General features: G+C 41.0%; 1 protein-coding gene across 8 annotated transcripts in view; it reads left to right on the top strand.

Moving 5' to 3' along the window:
- Positions 1-16355, top strand: part of SLC20A2 (solute carrier family 20 member 2) — a 123575-nt gene that overhangs the window by 15804 nt on the left and 91416 nt on the right. For 3 of the 8 annotated variants that reach the window (XM_054656688.2, XM_063816314.1, XM_063816315.1), the window contains exon 2: positions 15503-15600. The exons of the other annotated variants lie outside the window; for them this stretch is intronic. The gene's annotated coding sequence lies outside the window, so the exon portion shown is untranslated. The remainder of the gene's footprint in view (positions 1-15502; positions 15601-16355) is intronic. 8 annotated transcript variants of the gene reach the window in all.

Here is a 16355-nt window from a genome sequence, read left to right as displayed (position 1 = left end):
TTTCAAAGCATAACTATAATACCATTTTCATATCTTAAAAGCCTTTCTACTTAAGAATATTTAGTTGTAAAAATTTCCAGAAGTTGTGTTTATCATGAATTAAAATGTGGCTTTAGTGAAAATACAGTTCCTTGGTATACTCTCCCAGCAATTAGGGAGAGATTCTGTCCACCAGCAGAATGGCCTGGGTTACAGCTTTTATCAAAATCTGCTGTCTGAGGGTCTTAGTTGGAAGAAATAATCTCCTATTTGAGTTCTTCGAGGCCGAAAGATGGATAATGACTGTATGGCCGATCTCTCCTAACTATATATTGTTGCTTTTTTACCTTAATTAACTCTTAAGCTTTGTACGTGAGGAAGAAATTCCAAGGACATATCACAAGAAGAATTATTTTTCAGATTTCGCCACTAGCCGAAGCCACGGATGGGAATGTGGTGGTGGAGCTGTTCCACTCAGATCTTCTGTGAGGGATTTCTGAAGGTCAAGTAAGATTCTTACGTGTAATTTCCTGCATTGGGACTTTACAAAGCTTCTAAGAAAACCAACATGTTGATTTTGCATTTGTTTTTGAGAAGATGACTTCAGAGGAAAGAATACCCCTGATATCAGAGATGAACCTAAAGGCAGAATGGACAGTGCTTATTCTGTTTTCTTCAAGCAGCACATTAAGTGAATTACTTGACTGTTGATGACTTAAAAGGATGATTAATACTCTTGATGTTTTAAATATTGTCTTTTCCTGGGGTTTCACTTGATCTTTAAAATTAAGTGAGATACTAGCCCTGTCTCAAAAACTTTATAACCAGAACAGCAAATTTCCTTTTAAATACCCATTTATTTGCATTGAATTTATGCTATAATAGCCTCTGTTTGCACATACTGTTAAAATATGCAATTTATTTATTTATTTATTTATTTGTTTTATTTATTTTGTTTTTTGAGACAGAGTTTCGCTTTTGTTGCCCAGGCTGGAGTGCAATGGCACAATCTCGGCTCACCGCATCCTCCACCTCCCAGGTTCAAGCGATTCTCCTGCCTCACCCTCCCTAGTAGCTGGGACTACAGGCATGTGCCACCATGCCCAGCTAATTTTGTATTTTTAGTAGAGATGGGGTTTCTCCATGTTGGTCAGGCTGGTCTCGAACTCCTGACCTCAGGTGATCCGCTCGCCTCAGCCCCCCAAAGTGCTGGAATTACAGGCGTGAGCCACTGCGCCCGGCCAAAATATGCAATTTAAATGTCTAAATTGGAGATGAGGTGAAAAAGGCAGAAATTTTCCTCTTGCTTTTTCTAAGCAAGATGAAACCAATCTTAACTGCATGATTTTATTTAAAACTTTTATTGGAAATATTCATTTGCTAGCCAGTATTGTTCATTACATACAGATTTGTGTTTTGCTCTAACCTAAGGTTGGACTTTTCTGCCTTTTGCTTTTGACAGCATTGCTGACTTTCCTTTTCCCTATTTTCTTTCTTGAACAGGCTTTGTTATACTGTAGGATTAGCTTTTTTCCCCTCCCATTTTGAGCACTCTCTTTGTATTATTTCTGAATTTTAGCTTTTATCTACTTATTTCCATTCAGTGAATACCTTTTCAAAAGGAGAAATCAATGTTAGTTTTCTTTTTGTTTTTGAGTAAAATTTGAAAGATTAATAAAAATAACCACAGTTTCAAATATATCCCTGGTCAAGCATATTCAGTTATTGTAGGCTGAAGTATATTATGGATTTGAGGTTCTTGGGAGACAGTGTTCAGCCCGTATGCTGTATGTGAATTGTGGGCATATTTAAGATTCAGTTCTATAGTATTTTTACCTACTCTATCTGTTCTAAGCTACTTTTTTTTTTTTTTTTTTTTTTTTTTGAGACGCAGTCTCCCTCTGTCGCCCAGGCTGGGGTGCAGTGGCACGATCTCGGCTCACTGCAACCTCCGCCTCCCAGGTTCAAGTGATTCTCCTGCCTCAGCCTGTGGAGCAGCTAGGACTACAGGCATGCGATACTACGCCCAGCTAATTTTTGTATTTTTAGTAGAGACGGGGTTTCACCATATTGGCCAGGCTGGTCTCGAACTCCTGACCTCGTGATCCGCCCGCCTCGGCCTCTCAAAGTGCTGGGATTGCAGGCATGAGCCACCGCACCTGGCCTCTGAGCTACTTTTAAAACCCCTTTTTGCTGGGAGCAGTGGTGCATGCCCGCAATCCCAGCACTTTGGGAGGCCAAAGTGGGAGAATTGCTTGAGGCCAGGAGTTCAAGACTAACCTGGGCAACACAGAGAGACCCCCTCCGGCCATCTCTACAGATTTTTTTTTTTTTTTTTTTTTTTTAGCCAGGTGTGGTGATGCATACCTATAGTCTTAGCTACTCAGGAGGTTGAGGCAGGAGGCTCGCCTGGACCCAGGAATTCAAGGGTGTAGTGAGCTATGCTCGCACCACCACACTCCAACCTGGGTGACAGAACAAGTCTCTAAAGAAGAGAAAAGAACCCTTTTTGCTACAATAATACCTTTTTTTTTGAGATGGAGTCCCGCTCTGTCGCCCAGGCTGGAGTGCAGTGGCACGATCTCAGCTCACTGCAACCTCCGCCTCCCGGGTTCAAGTGATTCCCTGCCTCAGCCTCCCAAGTAGCTGGGATTACAGGCACCTGCTGCCACACTCAGCTGGTTTTTGTATTTTTAGTGGAGACAGGGTTTCACCATGTTGGCCAGGCTGGTCTCGAACTCCTGACCTAAGGTGATCCGCCCACCTCGGCCCCCCAAAGTGGTAGGATTACAGGCGTGAGCCACCATGCCTGGCCAGTAGTGCTTTTTCTTTACCCTTTTTGCTTTGAAATTGTATTACTTTTCTTAACTTTGACACCTTGGCCGTTTACCAGCTGAAGTTGAATGAATTTCTTGTCTTCTCCATCCTTCGGTGTCCTCATCTGAAAAGTAAGGGTATTTATCAGCAACCACCTCATTGGATTGTCTGTTGAGTTAAATGAGATAGGCTCTAGTACCTGGGACGTGATAACTGCTTGCTCACTATTATTCCGGCAGTCTTCTCCTCTCTAGCCATCCATTTGCATCTTTCCCCTTTACGTGTTTGTACCTTCACTTAGGTTAGGAAAAATGGTTTATGTCTCCTAAATAGGCAACCCTCTTCACAAACTTTTAAAAAACTTTTTGTTTTTAAATGATTACAGACTCACAGGAAGTTAAAAAAGTACGGAGAGGTCCTGTTTACCCTCTACTCAGTTTTCCCCAAAAACCCAGAAAATTGCCATAAATCTGAGTCACCCACAGAGCTTATTCAGATTTCCCTGTTTTACATGCACTCATTGGTGAAGCGTGTGCATAGTTCTGTACAATTTGATCACGTGTAGATTTGTGTTACCACTACCACAATCAAGATACAGAATTGGCTGGGCATAGTGGTTCACACCTGTAATCCCAGCCTTTTGGGAGGCTGAGGCAGGAGGATCGCTTGAGCCCAGGAGTTTGAGACCAGTCTGGGCAACATGGCGCAAAACCCCATCTCTACAAAAAGTACAAAAATCAGCCAGGTGTGATGGCATGCATCTGTAGTCCCAGCTACTCAGGAGGCTGAGGTGGGAGCATCACTTGAGCCCAGGAGGTTGAGGCTGCAGTGAGCGATGATGGTGCCATTGTACTGTAGCCTGGGCAGCAGAGGGAGACCCTGTCTCAAGAAGAAAAAAAATACAGAATCGATTCATCACCCCAAGGCTTTCCCTTTGCTACCGCTTTATAGCAAGCCCCTAACTTCTGGTAGCCACTAATCTGATCTCATCTCCGTAATTTTATCATTTTGAGAATACTATATAAATGGAATCATGCAATCTGTAACCTTTTGAGATTGGCTTTTTTCACTCAGCATAATGCCCTTGAGATCCGTTGAGTATTGACTATGCATTGAGTCCTGAGTATCAGCAGTTTGTTACTTTTTACTGCTGAGTAGTATTCCATGATGCAGGTATACCACAGCCTAGCCATTTGTCCATTGAAGGACATTTGGGTTATTTTGTTTTTACAAATAGTGTTGCTATGAACATTTGTGTACGGGTTTTTCTGTGGACCTAAGTTTTCATTTCTGTGGGAAAAATGCTGAAGAGTGTGATTGCTAGATCAAATTTTTTTTAAATGGAACATTAGGCTTTTTTGAATATACATGCTAATGCAGTCAACACTTATAAACAGTCATTTCTTAATGGCAACCATTATAAATAATATACATTGCACCTTGTTTTAAAATATCTTTCTGTATAATTTGCAGCTGAGTCCAACATATAGAACCCTGTCTTATGTATACTGTAAGACAACACATACTCAAGTATTATTTTCTTTTCTTAATGAATCCGTTTTAATGTTTTATTGAGCTTTTTCTTGTGGGGAATAATTACTGTTCTCAGACAGTACATTTGGATGGGGAAAATATTTCAAGTAATGGGTTTTTTTTTTTTTTTGGTTTGCTTTTTGTTTTTTGTTTTTTTGTTTTGAGGTGGAGTCTTGCTCTGTCACCCAGGCTGGAGTGCAGTGGCACGATCTCAGCTCACTGCAAGCTCCGCCTCCCGGGTTCACGCCCTTCTCCTGCCTCAGCCTCCCGAGTAGCTGGGACTACAGGCGCCCGCCACCACGCCCGGCTAATTTTTTACATTTTCAGTGGAGATGGGGTTTCACTGTGTTAGCCAGGATGGTCTCAATCTCCTGACCCCGTGATCTGCCCACCTCGGCCTCCCAAAGTGCTGGGATTACAGGCGTGAGCCACCGCCCCCAGCCTCAAGTAACGGGCTTTTAAAAAATCAATTCTTTGTAATGTGGTAGAGGTTAATTTTTACTTATTTATTTTTTTGGTGTTCCTGGGTGGACATGAAGAATTTTTAAAATACTTATAAAGATTGGCATAAAGAGGCTGGGCGCGGTGGCTCATGCCTGTAATCCCAGCACTTTGGGAGGCTGAGGCAGGCGGATCACTTGAGGTCAGGAGTTTGAGACCAGCCTGGCCAACATGGTGAAACCCCGTTTCTACTAAAAATACAAAAATTAACTAGATGTGGTGGTGGGTGCCTGTAATCCCAGCTGCTTGGGAGGCTGAGGCAGGAGAATTGCTTGAACCCGGGAGATGGAGGTTGTAGTGAGCCGAGATCATGTCACTACACTCCAGCCTAGGCAACAGAGTGAGGCTCTGTCTTAAAAAAAAAAAAAAAAAGATTAGCATAAAGAGTTGGGAAATTGGGAAACTCATTAATTGACTAATGTCCAGCAACATTTCAACTGATTGGTAGAGCACCACTGGCACTTTTGTTTTCCAAAATGTTTGGGGTCCTAATATGTTTTATAAAATCATTGTCTTCCAAGCTAATTATACATGATAAATTATCAGAGTGAGACTACAAATATTCTTTTGACATGTGAGGGGCTTCTAACTATGACAGCCATAAATTTAAGTCACTTTAAGTTGGGCATCAAAAGCCAACATAAGGACATTCCAGGTTATGGATGGGAGACAGGCAGGGGCTGGTCCATAGGTTTTGGCCTTCCCAGATGTATCTGGCTAGCCTTTACATAACTGATAAAGGAAGTGCTCTTTGTAAGAAGTTAGAAAAAGAGAAGGAAAAGAGTGAAATATAAAAAGCAGTAGTTCTTGACCCCAACTGCATATTCAAAATATCTAGGTAGCTTTAAAAACAAAGCAAGTGTCTATGCTGGGCCAATTCAATTAAAATCTCCGAAAGTGGCGCCCAGGTGTTGGTTGTATTTTTTTTTTTTTTTTAAGATGGAGTCTCGCTCTGTCGCCCAGGCTGGAGTGCAGTGGTGCGATCTTGGCTCACTGCAACCTCTGCCTCCTGGGTTCAAGCAATTCTCCTGCCTCAGCTTCCCGAGTAGCTGGGACTACAGGCACATGCCACCATGCCCAGCTAATTTTTGTATTTTTAGTAGAGATGGGGTTTCACCATGTTGGCCAGGATGGTCTCAATCCCTTGACCTCGTGATCTGTCTGCCTCGGCCTCCCAAAGTGCTGGGATTACAGGCATGAGCCACCGTGCCTGGCCAGTATTTTTTTAAAATGCTGCCAAGGTGATACTTCTGTTAAGCCAAGACTGAGAACCACTGAACTAACAGGAACAGCATCTGTGCTCAAATTTCAGCGCCTTACAGTTTGAGTACAGTGCCTGCATCTGTCCTCTGTGCATTAGACTACTGTGCGTTCCACATAGCTTTTATTTATGGCTCTGCTGAGATTAGTATTTTCCTGAGGGTGGGGAAAATCACCCTTGTGAATGGTGGACACATTTAAACTTCAGATCACAGCTTTAATATGTACAGCAGAATAGTGCTTATGCAGTGGAATCTAATACCCAAAACAGTGAGAAATTCAGAATCACTGAGTAGTCAAAAAGGAAAGTGGGCTTCATCTGCTTTGAAGTGGGATGGGTGGGAAACTTTTTGGGAAATTGAGCATCTAGAAAACCTGTGTGGAGTGTGGGGCTGAGCCATCTTGAGTACTGACAGAGCCTATTGTGGGCCACATTCTTCTCTTTTTCTAGCTTAATTCTTTACTTTGTAAAACTATTTACTTGTAACAAGTGAAAGTATACACGGATGAATAAAAAACAAGAGTTAATGTCCCACCCATGTTCATAGCCTGATGTGAATTCCTCCCCACCTGTTTCTGTACTCCAAAGCATGTATAATGACATAGGGTTTGTTAGATTTTTGTTTTTTAAATAGGCTCAAACTCTGAACATGATTCTGAAGCCGGATTTTCCTCCTCAATATATCATAGATATGCCTCCAGGTCAATAGATACAGATTTAACTCTTGTTTCAAAAATGTGAATAAAATTTGATAGCCATTATGAATAAAATATGAATAGCCATTTGGTATTGCTTTATGTAAAATAATATAGTCAGCCATTTCCCTGTGAATGGACATTGAAGGGACATTCAGGATGTTTCCTTTCTTTAAAAAAAGTTGTCTGGGCGCGGTGGCTCATGCCTGTAATCCCAGCACTTTGGGAGGCTGAGGTGTGCGGATCATGAGGTCAGGAGATCGAGACCATCCTGGGTAACACGGCGAAACCCCATCTCTACTAAAAATACCAAAAATTAGCTGGGCGTGGTGGCACGCACGTGTAGTCCCAGCTACTGTGGAGGCTGAGGCAGGAGAATCGCTTGAACCTGGGAGGCGGAGGTTGCAGTAAGCTGAGATTGCGCCACTGCGCTCCAGCCTGGGTGACAGAACAAGACTCGGTCTCAAAAATAAATAAATAAATAATTCTTAAAAAAGTTTGCCACTACAAACAATGTTTTTGTACATACAACCTTAGGGACTTGTGCTTTTTTCCTAAAGTATTCTTATAATCCATGATTTGGTTTTGGTCAGATTTCTTAGTTTCTGGATGTCTTCTCTGTTAGAATAAATGAGTTAGTGTCAGTTGACTTCCAGTTAATTGACTCCTTCTGGATATTAAGTTGGGCATTAATAGGATAATCAACTATTTTAGGAATATTTGGATACTAATGAATCCTGGCAACCAGAATGTTTTCCAGAGGCCCTAGAATCCCTAGGATGGGGCTCCTCAACAGAAGGACCATGGTGGGCTTCATGGAGGTCCATGAACCACATGGTATTGATGGCAAAATTGTGTACACTTGTACATTTTATGGCTTTCATTAGATTTTCAAAGGGGCTCTTGCTGCAGATATGGTTAAAAATTGATAATATATTGTCAATTAGAGAATATTACTAAGCCTAAAAAACCTGTAAGTTACTCTAAGTTCCCATCAATAGCACATTTTTATTTATTACTTATTTATTTATTTTATTTTATTTTTTTTGAGACAGCATCTCACTACAGTTGCCCAGGCTGGAGTGCAGTGGCACGAACATGGCCCACTGCGGCCTCAACTTCCCAGGTTCAGGTGATCCTCCCACCTCACCCTCCCAAAATGCTGGGATTACAGGCATGAGCCACCTCACCCAGCCTGAATAGCACATTTTAAATCACAGTATCCTCTTTCTGTAAAGACCTGGATCGAAGTAAGTTTATCTAATTTCCAGGTCACATAAAATTAGGAGAGATGACTAATACTATAGATAGCAGATTCTAGTTTCAGAATGATCTGAATAGGTTGTAATAATGTTCTAAAATCAGCAACATGAGATACTAAGGATAAATGATCTGCAGGAGTTGAGAAATGCTTGGGGGGTGGTGGATGGTCTCAAGTGCACGAGATGAAAAATAGCTCAGAGTTTATTGAGGCACAGGCTTATGTGAGGCATCTCTGTGATGTGGCTGCTAAAAACAGCAAGCTCAGGTTGCACTGATGCGTGCCTAGATTACATCGAGTCTGTTGTCCTGTTTTGTGGGTTAGTTAGAGCACCGTTGATGAATTGTGTTTAAGTCTCTGAACCACAGTTTAGGTGAGACATTGGCAAACGAGGGAGGCAGGACTAGTGGTGGATGGAGAAAGGAAGTCATATCAGGAACTGCTGCTAAAGGAGTTTGGTTGTTGGATCTGAAGGATGGTATAAAAGGAAAGTGGTAGCAGCCTTTATAGATTAGGGAATAGGAAGACCAGAGGATGGTATGTAGCTCTTCTGTGCTCAGTAACTGAATGAATGAGTAGAGATTATAAGGCAAAGGATTTTTACTTGGTCTAAGACAGAATCTTGTGGTGGTGAGAGCTCTCCAGCAATAGGATGCACTGCCCTAGAGAGCAATGACCTCCCAGGTTGGGGAACCCTTCAAGGCAAGCCATGGACAAGTCTGAGCTCCAGAGGTTATACAACAGGACTTCAGAAGTTCTTAACTGGAGTTTTATATTTCTTCTCTTAGGTACCTTAATTCTAAAACAGGAAAAAATTCTAGGATAATATTGTATTCCCTTTAAAAGTACTTTTATGGAAGGAGTGCTTTTGACTCAAAGGCTACATGATTGTCAGTACAGGTATTTCAAAGGTGCTGAGAATTGAAATATAACCGATTTTTATCTGAAACTGCAGTGCGTAAGTTACTCTGCTGTTACACCTGAAGTAACTAGTCTGGACTTGTAGGATAGTGTTTAAGATTTCATTTTGGTTACTTTAGAGAGGAGAAGAATCACAGTTTTCCAAATTACAAAAATGATTAAAAAAGGAAATTTCATCACTTCCTGCCCTCGCTATGGCTTCAGGAAGCACAGTCTCCACTAGACTAGTTGTCCTGGCTTCTGACTTGCATAGCAGCTCTGTGTGGCACCGGTGTCATGCTGTGTCATGCCCATGGTTTACACCCAAGCTTGCATACCGACCTGTGGAAGTGCACTGCCAATATTTGTTGGTTGAGACTAAGCTATCCCTTATGACTCTTTGATAATTGAAACAATATAAAAATCCTTGAAGCTGTGGAAATACATAAATATTGTCAAACATTTTTATATAAAACTTTGTTTAAAAAACCCTGTATCTTAGACCCCTGTTCTAAGACACACTAGCAGTCTTAGAACTGTTGGGGTGGGGGTTACAGTCACTTATGACCCCGGGATTTCTACTTTTTAGAGTGCCGGGGAGGGGTGGGTTAGAGGTTAGGAAGGTAGCCTCGTGGATTCAAATCTGGCTTCAGCACTTAGTGGCTGTGTGACCCTGGTTTCCTACGTCTGTTCTCTCACTTGCAGAAGAAAGATAGTGATAGACTTTTGCCATTGTGAGTAAGCACTCAGCACAGCGCCGGCACCTGGAGAGAACTCAGAAATACTATATTCTGTTACCATACCACCTTCTCTCACCTCTTGATCTCTTTCCTATTTTTTCTGATTTAACAGATACTGTCATCTGTATGTCTTGTATTATCTTGAACACAGCATGTCTAAAACTAATTTTTTATATCCCCACCCCACCTTGCTCATCCTAAACCTACTCCTGCCATACTCTCCTGTCACCCCTGTTTAATGCACAGGTACCATTCATCAGAGATAGCATGGGGAGAGGTTAATACCACAAGCTCTGGAGTCAAAACTGTCTAGGATTCAATTCCTGCCCCGCTACTTATCTCCATGTGACCTTGGACAAGCTAATTTAACGTCTGTAAATCTCAGGTTCTTCAGCTATGAAACAGATGTGATATCAATCTGTCTTATAGAATTGGGAAAAATCAGTGAGATCAATACATGTTAAGTGCTTAGTACGGTTCCTGACACTTAGGTGCACAGTACATGTTTATTGTTTATACTTCTCACACTAGAAATGATAGTGTCATCCTTAATTCCTCTTCTTTTCCCCACTGAAGTCATCAGTGCTATGATTCTACCTCCAAAGTCTCTCTTCTTCCATCACTGCCTTTACACCAGGCTTCCCTAAGCTGAATCCATCACTCACAGAGCTTCATCAGCCCCAGAAATTACATGTACGTTTTTTGACATACGTGCATGTTTCTTAGGAAAAGGGCTTTTTTTTTTTTCAAACAGAGTATTACTCCATTGCCCAGGCTGGAGTGCAGTGGTGTGATCTCAGCTCACTGCAACCTCTACCTCCTGAGTTCAAGCAATTTTCCTGCCTCAGCCTCCCAAGTAGCTGGGATTACAGGCGCGTACCACCATGTCCGGGTAGTTTTTGTATTTTTAGTAGAGATGGGGTTTCACCATGTTGGCCAGGCTGGTCTCTAACTCCTGACCTCAAATGATCCACCTGCCTCGGCCTCCCAAAGTGCCGGGATTACAGGCATGAGCCACCGCGCCCAGCCAGGGGAGGGCTTTTTAGCTTTTATCGTTGGCATTCATGCAAGTCCGTAACCCAAAAAAGGCTAATAACTACTCTTATCTCTTGCCTGTTTCCAGTAGCCTATAAACTAACTGACAGTTCTCCCCTAGTCTCTGTTTCTAATCTTCTCTTCACACTGTTACCCAGTTAACTATTGTTTTAATGTTTTTCTATTGCTATCCTAAGCTGATGGAGTGGTGTTGACTCCCTGTTGCCCACAGGAGTGGTTCTTGCCCACAGGTTAGAATTGCTACGTGGGAAGTTTTTAAAAACTGCTAATGCCTGGACCCAATTATTATTGCTAACAAATAACAGGCCATCAGCATTTTGTTTTAAAGCTTCTCAGGAGATTTTAATGTGTATCCAGAGTTGAGAGCTTCAGAGCTACAGGATAGTGGACCCACTCCTTAGCATGGTGCTTGTAGGCCCCAGCAATCTAGCACCAATCTATTTTTGCAACCTAATCTTCTACCTCTTCTCCCATTCATATCCCATCACTTGGATTCAGAACACATACTTCTTGCTATTCCCAGAACATGCTACATGGTTTCCTACCCCTGAGCCTTTGCCTGTACTGATTGCTCTTCCTAGAATGCCTTTCACTGTTTTTCTGCCTGGGTATTTCCATCGCAAAATCTCCCCCAAGCCCCAGAGAGAATTTCATCCCTTACTTCCGTTACAGGATTTACCTGTATTATAATTATTTATATACCTGTCTTCCAGGGCACACTGAACTCCTGCAAGATAAGATCCTATTCATTTCTTTTCTCAAGCACTTGTCACCAGGTTAGGAAGCTCCCTGAGAGCCTGATGGATAAATGAACACATGAGAATGTACAACCAGCCGCCTGCTCAGGGGAGTCAGGAAATCTGTGGGGTTGGGGAATGCAAGTCAATGTGGTATAGGAGTGGTTAAAAGTGCTCAGCAAAGTTTTATCCTCTTCTATTGCTTTTTCATACCTGTATAAAAAGGCAAGATCAAAATATATGAAGTTTATCATCTAGGACGAGGAAAGTTAAGACCAGCTTTTAAAATACCCCCAAACATTGACTGTCTGAATATAACAGCATAAAGTCATGTCATATGTGTCTCCCAAGACTCCAGCGGTTTCTGAATGAGAGGTGGAGAGGCAGCCACTGTGATGGTGGCAGCTGTTAATTCTGCCCAGTGGATTGTTCCAACTGAGTTACTGATATGAGGATGCCCTTATATGGACAGTTCTCCAGACGTTATATGTTTCTAATTTTGATCTCACCCCTGGCCTTTGTGTTTTAGCTGCTGTCTAATCCTTCTCTTGGCTATTTTTAATACTTTTTTTCCTCCATGCATCTCAGAATTGTCCAGCATTCTAAAGAATGGCAAGTTAAATGTGATTTATTCTTCCTGTTTTTTCAGTGCCTAGGATTAGTTTAAGCATAAAAGTGGTTTTGAGAGAGATTACTTTAGTAAATGATCTCAGAAGATACTCTGTTGGATACTGTTTGAGGGGTGTTTTGTGTTATTCGTTCCTTATCTTAATTATTTTTCCTGAGCACTGACCACCACAACACTCTTATGAGAAGAAATGGTGTATTTAAAGCTGATACAAAGAACAGTGACTACTAATCTGATGTTGTGATTTGGGAATGCATAGTTCTGATCTGCTGTGTATGAACAACTTGAATGCTCTTTGTCTAACTAGCTGCTTATTACTTTAATAATTTTAAATAAGAAGGGCAAGAATTTTCTTTTTCAAAGTCACAGTGTTGGTTGGACCTTATAAATATGTTGCCCTTTTACATTTTTATCCATCTTACTGAAAAAGAGTTTTTTGGGCTGGACGTGGTGGCTCAGGCCTGTATTCCCAGCACTTTGGGAGGCCAAGGCGGCCAGATCACTTGAGGTCAGGAGTTCGAGACTAGCCTAGCCAATATGGTGAAACCCCATCTGTACTAAAAATACAAATATTAGCTGGGTGTGGTAGCGCACGCCTGTAGTCCCAGCTACTCGAGAGGCTGAGGCAGGAGAATCGCTTGAACCCAGGAAGCAGAGGTTACAGTGAGCTGAGATCGCGCCACTGCACTCCAGCCTGGGCATCACAGTGAGACTCCATCTCCAAAAAAAAAAAAAAAAGAGTTTTTCGAGTTTTTTTTTTTAAGCCGTAAAGAAATCTGGATCTATCCAGAGCTGTTCTTTATGGTTTACATAAAAGGTTCTTAGTTTGGGAAACTAAAAAGGATAATTTTCAGTTGTTTTCAAAGAGCATTTTTAAAAAACAGATCTGAGTCAAAGAAGTGGGAAATGAATCCTGTCCTTGTAATTGGAGAGGCAAGAATATAATGTCAAAAAGAAGAAACCAACTCTTAAAATGAAAGCATTAATGTCTAAAATGGATAATTGGCTTTTATTTCGCAGTCTACAATCAACCATGACTATCCCAGTACTGTTTGTCCACTCCTCTTTTGTGAACCATCCCCCTGTATTATGAAGGAACTGGTCTCTGGTGTTTCTCAGAATGGTCTCTTGGATTATTATAATTATTGGGCTATTATAGTTCTGAGAGCTGAGTTGTTGATCCTTCTGGGTTTGGTTTTATGGTTTTTTGGTGGGGTTTTTTGTTTGTTTTTTGCTTATCACAGCTACTTTGAAAACGAACACTCATTTTTTTAGTACTTTTTAAATGAAATACTTAGTACCTAAGGATACAATCATGTACGTTTATTAAGAGACCTGTGGAAGTAGTCACCTGCTGGATTCTTATAGCCAAGTGCAACTAGACCCTCTTATAAATATTTTATCTCTTAATTTGAGCTTGACTTTGAACTGCTCACCCTAACAGTGACCACTTCTTTTTTTTTTTTTTTTGAGATGGAGTCTTGCTCTGTCACCTAGGCTGGAGTGCAGTGGCGCGATCTTGGCCCACTGCAGCCTTTGCCTCCCAGGTTCAAGCGATTCTCCTTCCTCAGCCTCCCAGGTTCAAGCGATTCTCCTTCCTCAGCCTCCCGAGTAGCTGGGATTACAGGCACCCGCTACCACGCCCGGCTAATTTTTGTATTTTTAATAGAGATGGGGTTTCACTGTGTTGGCCAGGCTGGTCTTGAACTTCTGACCTCGTGATCCGCCTGCCTTGGCCTCCCAAAGTGCTGGGATCATAGGTGTGAGCCACTGCGCCTGGCCAAAAGTGACCACTTCTTAGTTTATCTGTTTGGAAACAGATCATACCCATTTACAGCAAAACTATTACAAATTAGAAAACAAATTTTTGATTTCCATGTCTCTTGGAAAATTGGTATCAAGTATTGTCTTCCACCACACACGTGGGCATCTGCCCTTCAAGTGCCTCTTATAGATGCTCAGAGACCTGATAGTGAAAAGGCAGGAGTCTTGAGAATGGACTTGAAATTATTCACAGTGAAGCTGGCGGCTCTCCACTGTCATTTTGAGGGTCCTTTCAGGCATACCCTGCAAGTTCCCTGTCTACCTGAAATAGGTAGCAAGGGGACCTAAAGCCCCAGAGCCCCAGAACAGATTTTCTACCTACCATGGCCAGGTGGTTTAACTAGGAATTCTCCTTCATCGTTACTTTATATAGCTTACATATAAAATATATATATTGTATGTATATTTTCTTTTTTTAAAAAAATCCATGTATAAAATTTTTTTTTCAAAAATCCATGCCAAGCTCTGTTGTAAGTGCTTTATGTGCATTGAGTCATTTTTGCAACATTCCTAGAAGGTAGATGGATCCTTATCCTCATTTTACAGATGGGCAGAGAGAACTCTGTTAAATAACTTGCCTACTGTCTCAAAGCTAGCAATTGGTTCAGTTTGATTGAACCCAGGAATATGGCTCTGTTAAAAGACTCCTACAGCCCTCTTTTCCTCAGAAAGCCTTAAATTTCGAGTTAAAAGTAGGGTAATCCTTACCTAAAGACTCTAAGTGCTCTTGAAACAGACTTGAATGATTGTGAAACAGTATAGATTGAAATCACAAAAATTAGTATTTTATACTGTGTATCAAAAGATTTGGGCAATTAGCAGCTCATTGCTTGATACTTAATAGTTTTCCTATTATCGGAGGGAGTAAACTGAGAAGTGGATGTTTATGATTAGCAGTTTAGCACAACTCATTATTTCACATTCTATCCAATACAGAATTGACAATAAGGCTTTGTTTGTGATGGGTGGAGTTTACCTTGGTGATACCTATGAAAAAGTGGTTTCTAACAAATAAATACTATAAGATTGCAGTAAAATGTTACTTATTTCAACATAGTCGAATATTTTCAAGCACTTTTAATGGGTTTTTTGTTTTTGTTTTTAGTATAATCCAGTAACTATCCTTAGTACTTTCCTTTTAAAAACAGAGGAAACTCAGTTTAATATTTGTTGATTCAAGTAATAAAACTGCATTTAAAAGTATTTTCAGTTTAGACATATATCTAGTTCAAGCCAAATTAGTCTGGGATTAGTAAGGTTTTTGTTAACCTAACTTTCGAATTACTGTGGCTTTAAATCTAATCTTTGACTTTTTCCCCAAAATCTTATTGCATTCAGAGTTTCTCATTTTAGATTAGCTTGCATAGTAATAAATTATAGAAGTGAAGGTTGCACTTAATAAGCCTGTGCTTATTTTTCCATTTGAGGTGCATATATCACATAAGGTGGTATTAGTGCTCTTTTGTTTTGAAGCTAGTGGCCGTGTTGTATCTGTGTCTAGTGGTTTCAAGCCTAGCATCTTTTTGTTTTGTTTTGTTTTGTTGAGACAAGTTCTCGCTCTGTTGCCCAGGCTGGAATGCATTGGCACAATCATAACTCACTGCAGCCTCAAACTTCTGGACCCAAGATATCCTACCACCTCAGCTTCCCAAGTACCTTGGACTACAGGTGGGTACCACTGCACCTGCTAATTTTTTTTAATTTTTAATTTTTAATTTTTTTTTTATTTTTAGAGACGAAATCTCACTATGTTGCCCAGACTGGTTTCAAATTCCTGGGTTCAAGCAATGCTATGTCCTTGTCCTCCCAAAGTGCTGGGATTATAGGCGTGACACTGTGCCTGGCTAAGCCTAGCATCTTGTATCAGCAAGTGCAGAATTATTGCCCCCAAGAGAAAGGAGAAAGCTTCCAGTGTGAAAGTAGAGGAAGGACAGCCTGTGTTCTTTTAACTGAGTGGAGGCTGATGTTGGGGTGCATGGAACTTGTCTGACCTTGTGCTCTAGATCTCTGTGGACTCCAGACAATGGAGGAGGAAGGGAAACATTTAAGTGTGTTTAGCATTTTCTACATACCAGGTACTGTTCTTGGTGATAAAGCTGTATCTCTGTATCTACATTCATACATGCCTATCTATATCTATATAACTGTTTGCTGTGTATGCATAAACATATAAGTTTATTTAACAAAACATTTATACCAGGCACTATTCTACATACTTTACAAATGAAAAACTCATTTAGTCTTCATAATAACCCCGTGAGGCATGTATAATTATTCCCATTTTAAAAGTGATGAAGGCACAGTGAGAAAGTAATTGCCCAAGACAACTACAAAGTGATGAAGCTGGCATTTGAACCAGGTAGCCTTGCTGCAGATGCCACTTTCATTGGATACTTTATAGCCTAGATTTGGAAAAATTAAGT

Source organism: Pan troglodytes, chromosome 7, assembly GCF_028858775.2.
Source record: "Pan troglodytes isolate AG18354 chromosome 7, NHGRI_mPanTro3-v2.0_pri, whole genome shotgun sequence".
In the NCBI taxonomy this organism is placed as follows: Eukaryota; Metazoa; Chordata; class Mammalia; order Primates; family Hominidae; genus Pan; species Pan troglodytes.
This window is presented reverse-complemented; position numbering and strand designations above follow the sequence as displayed.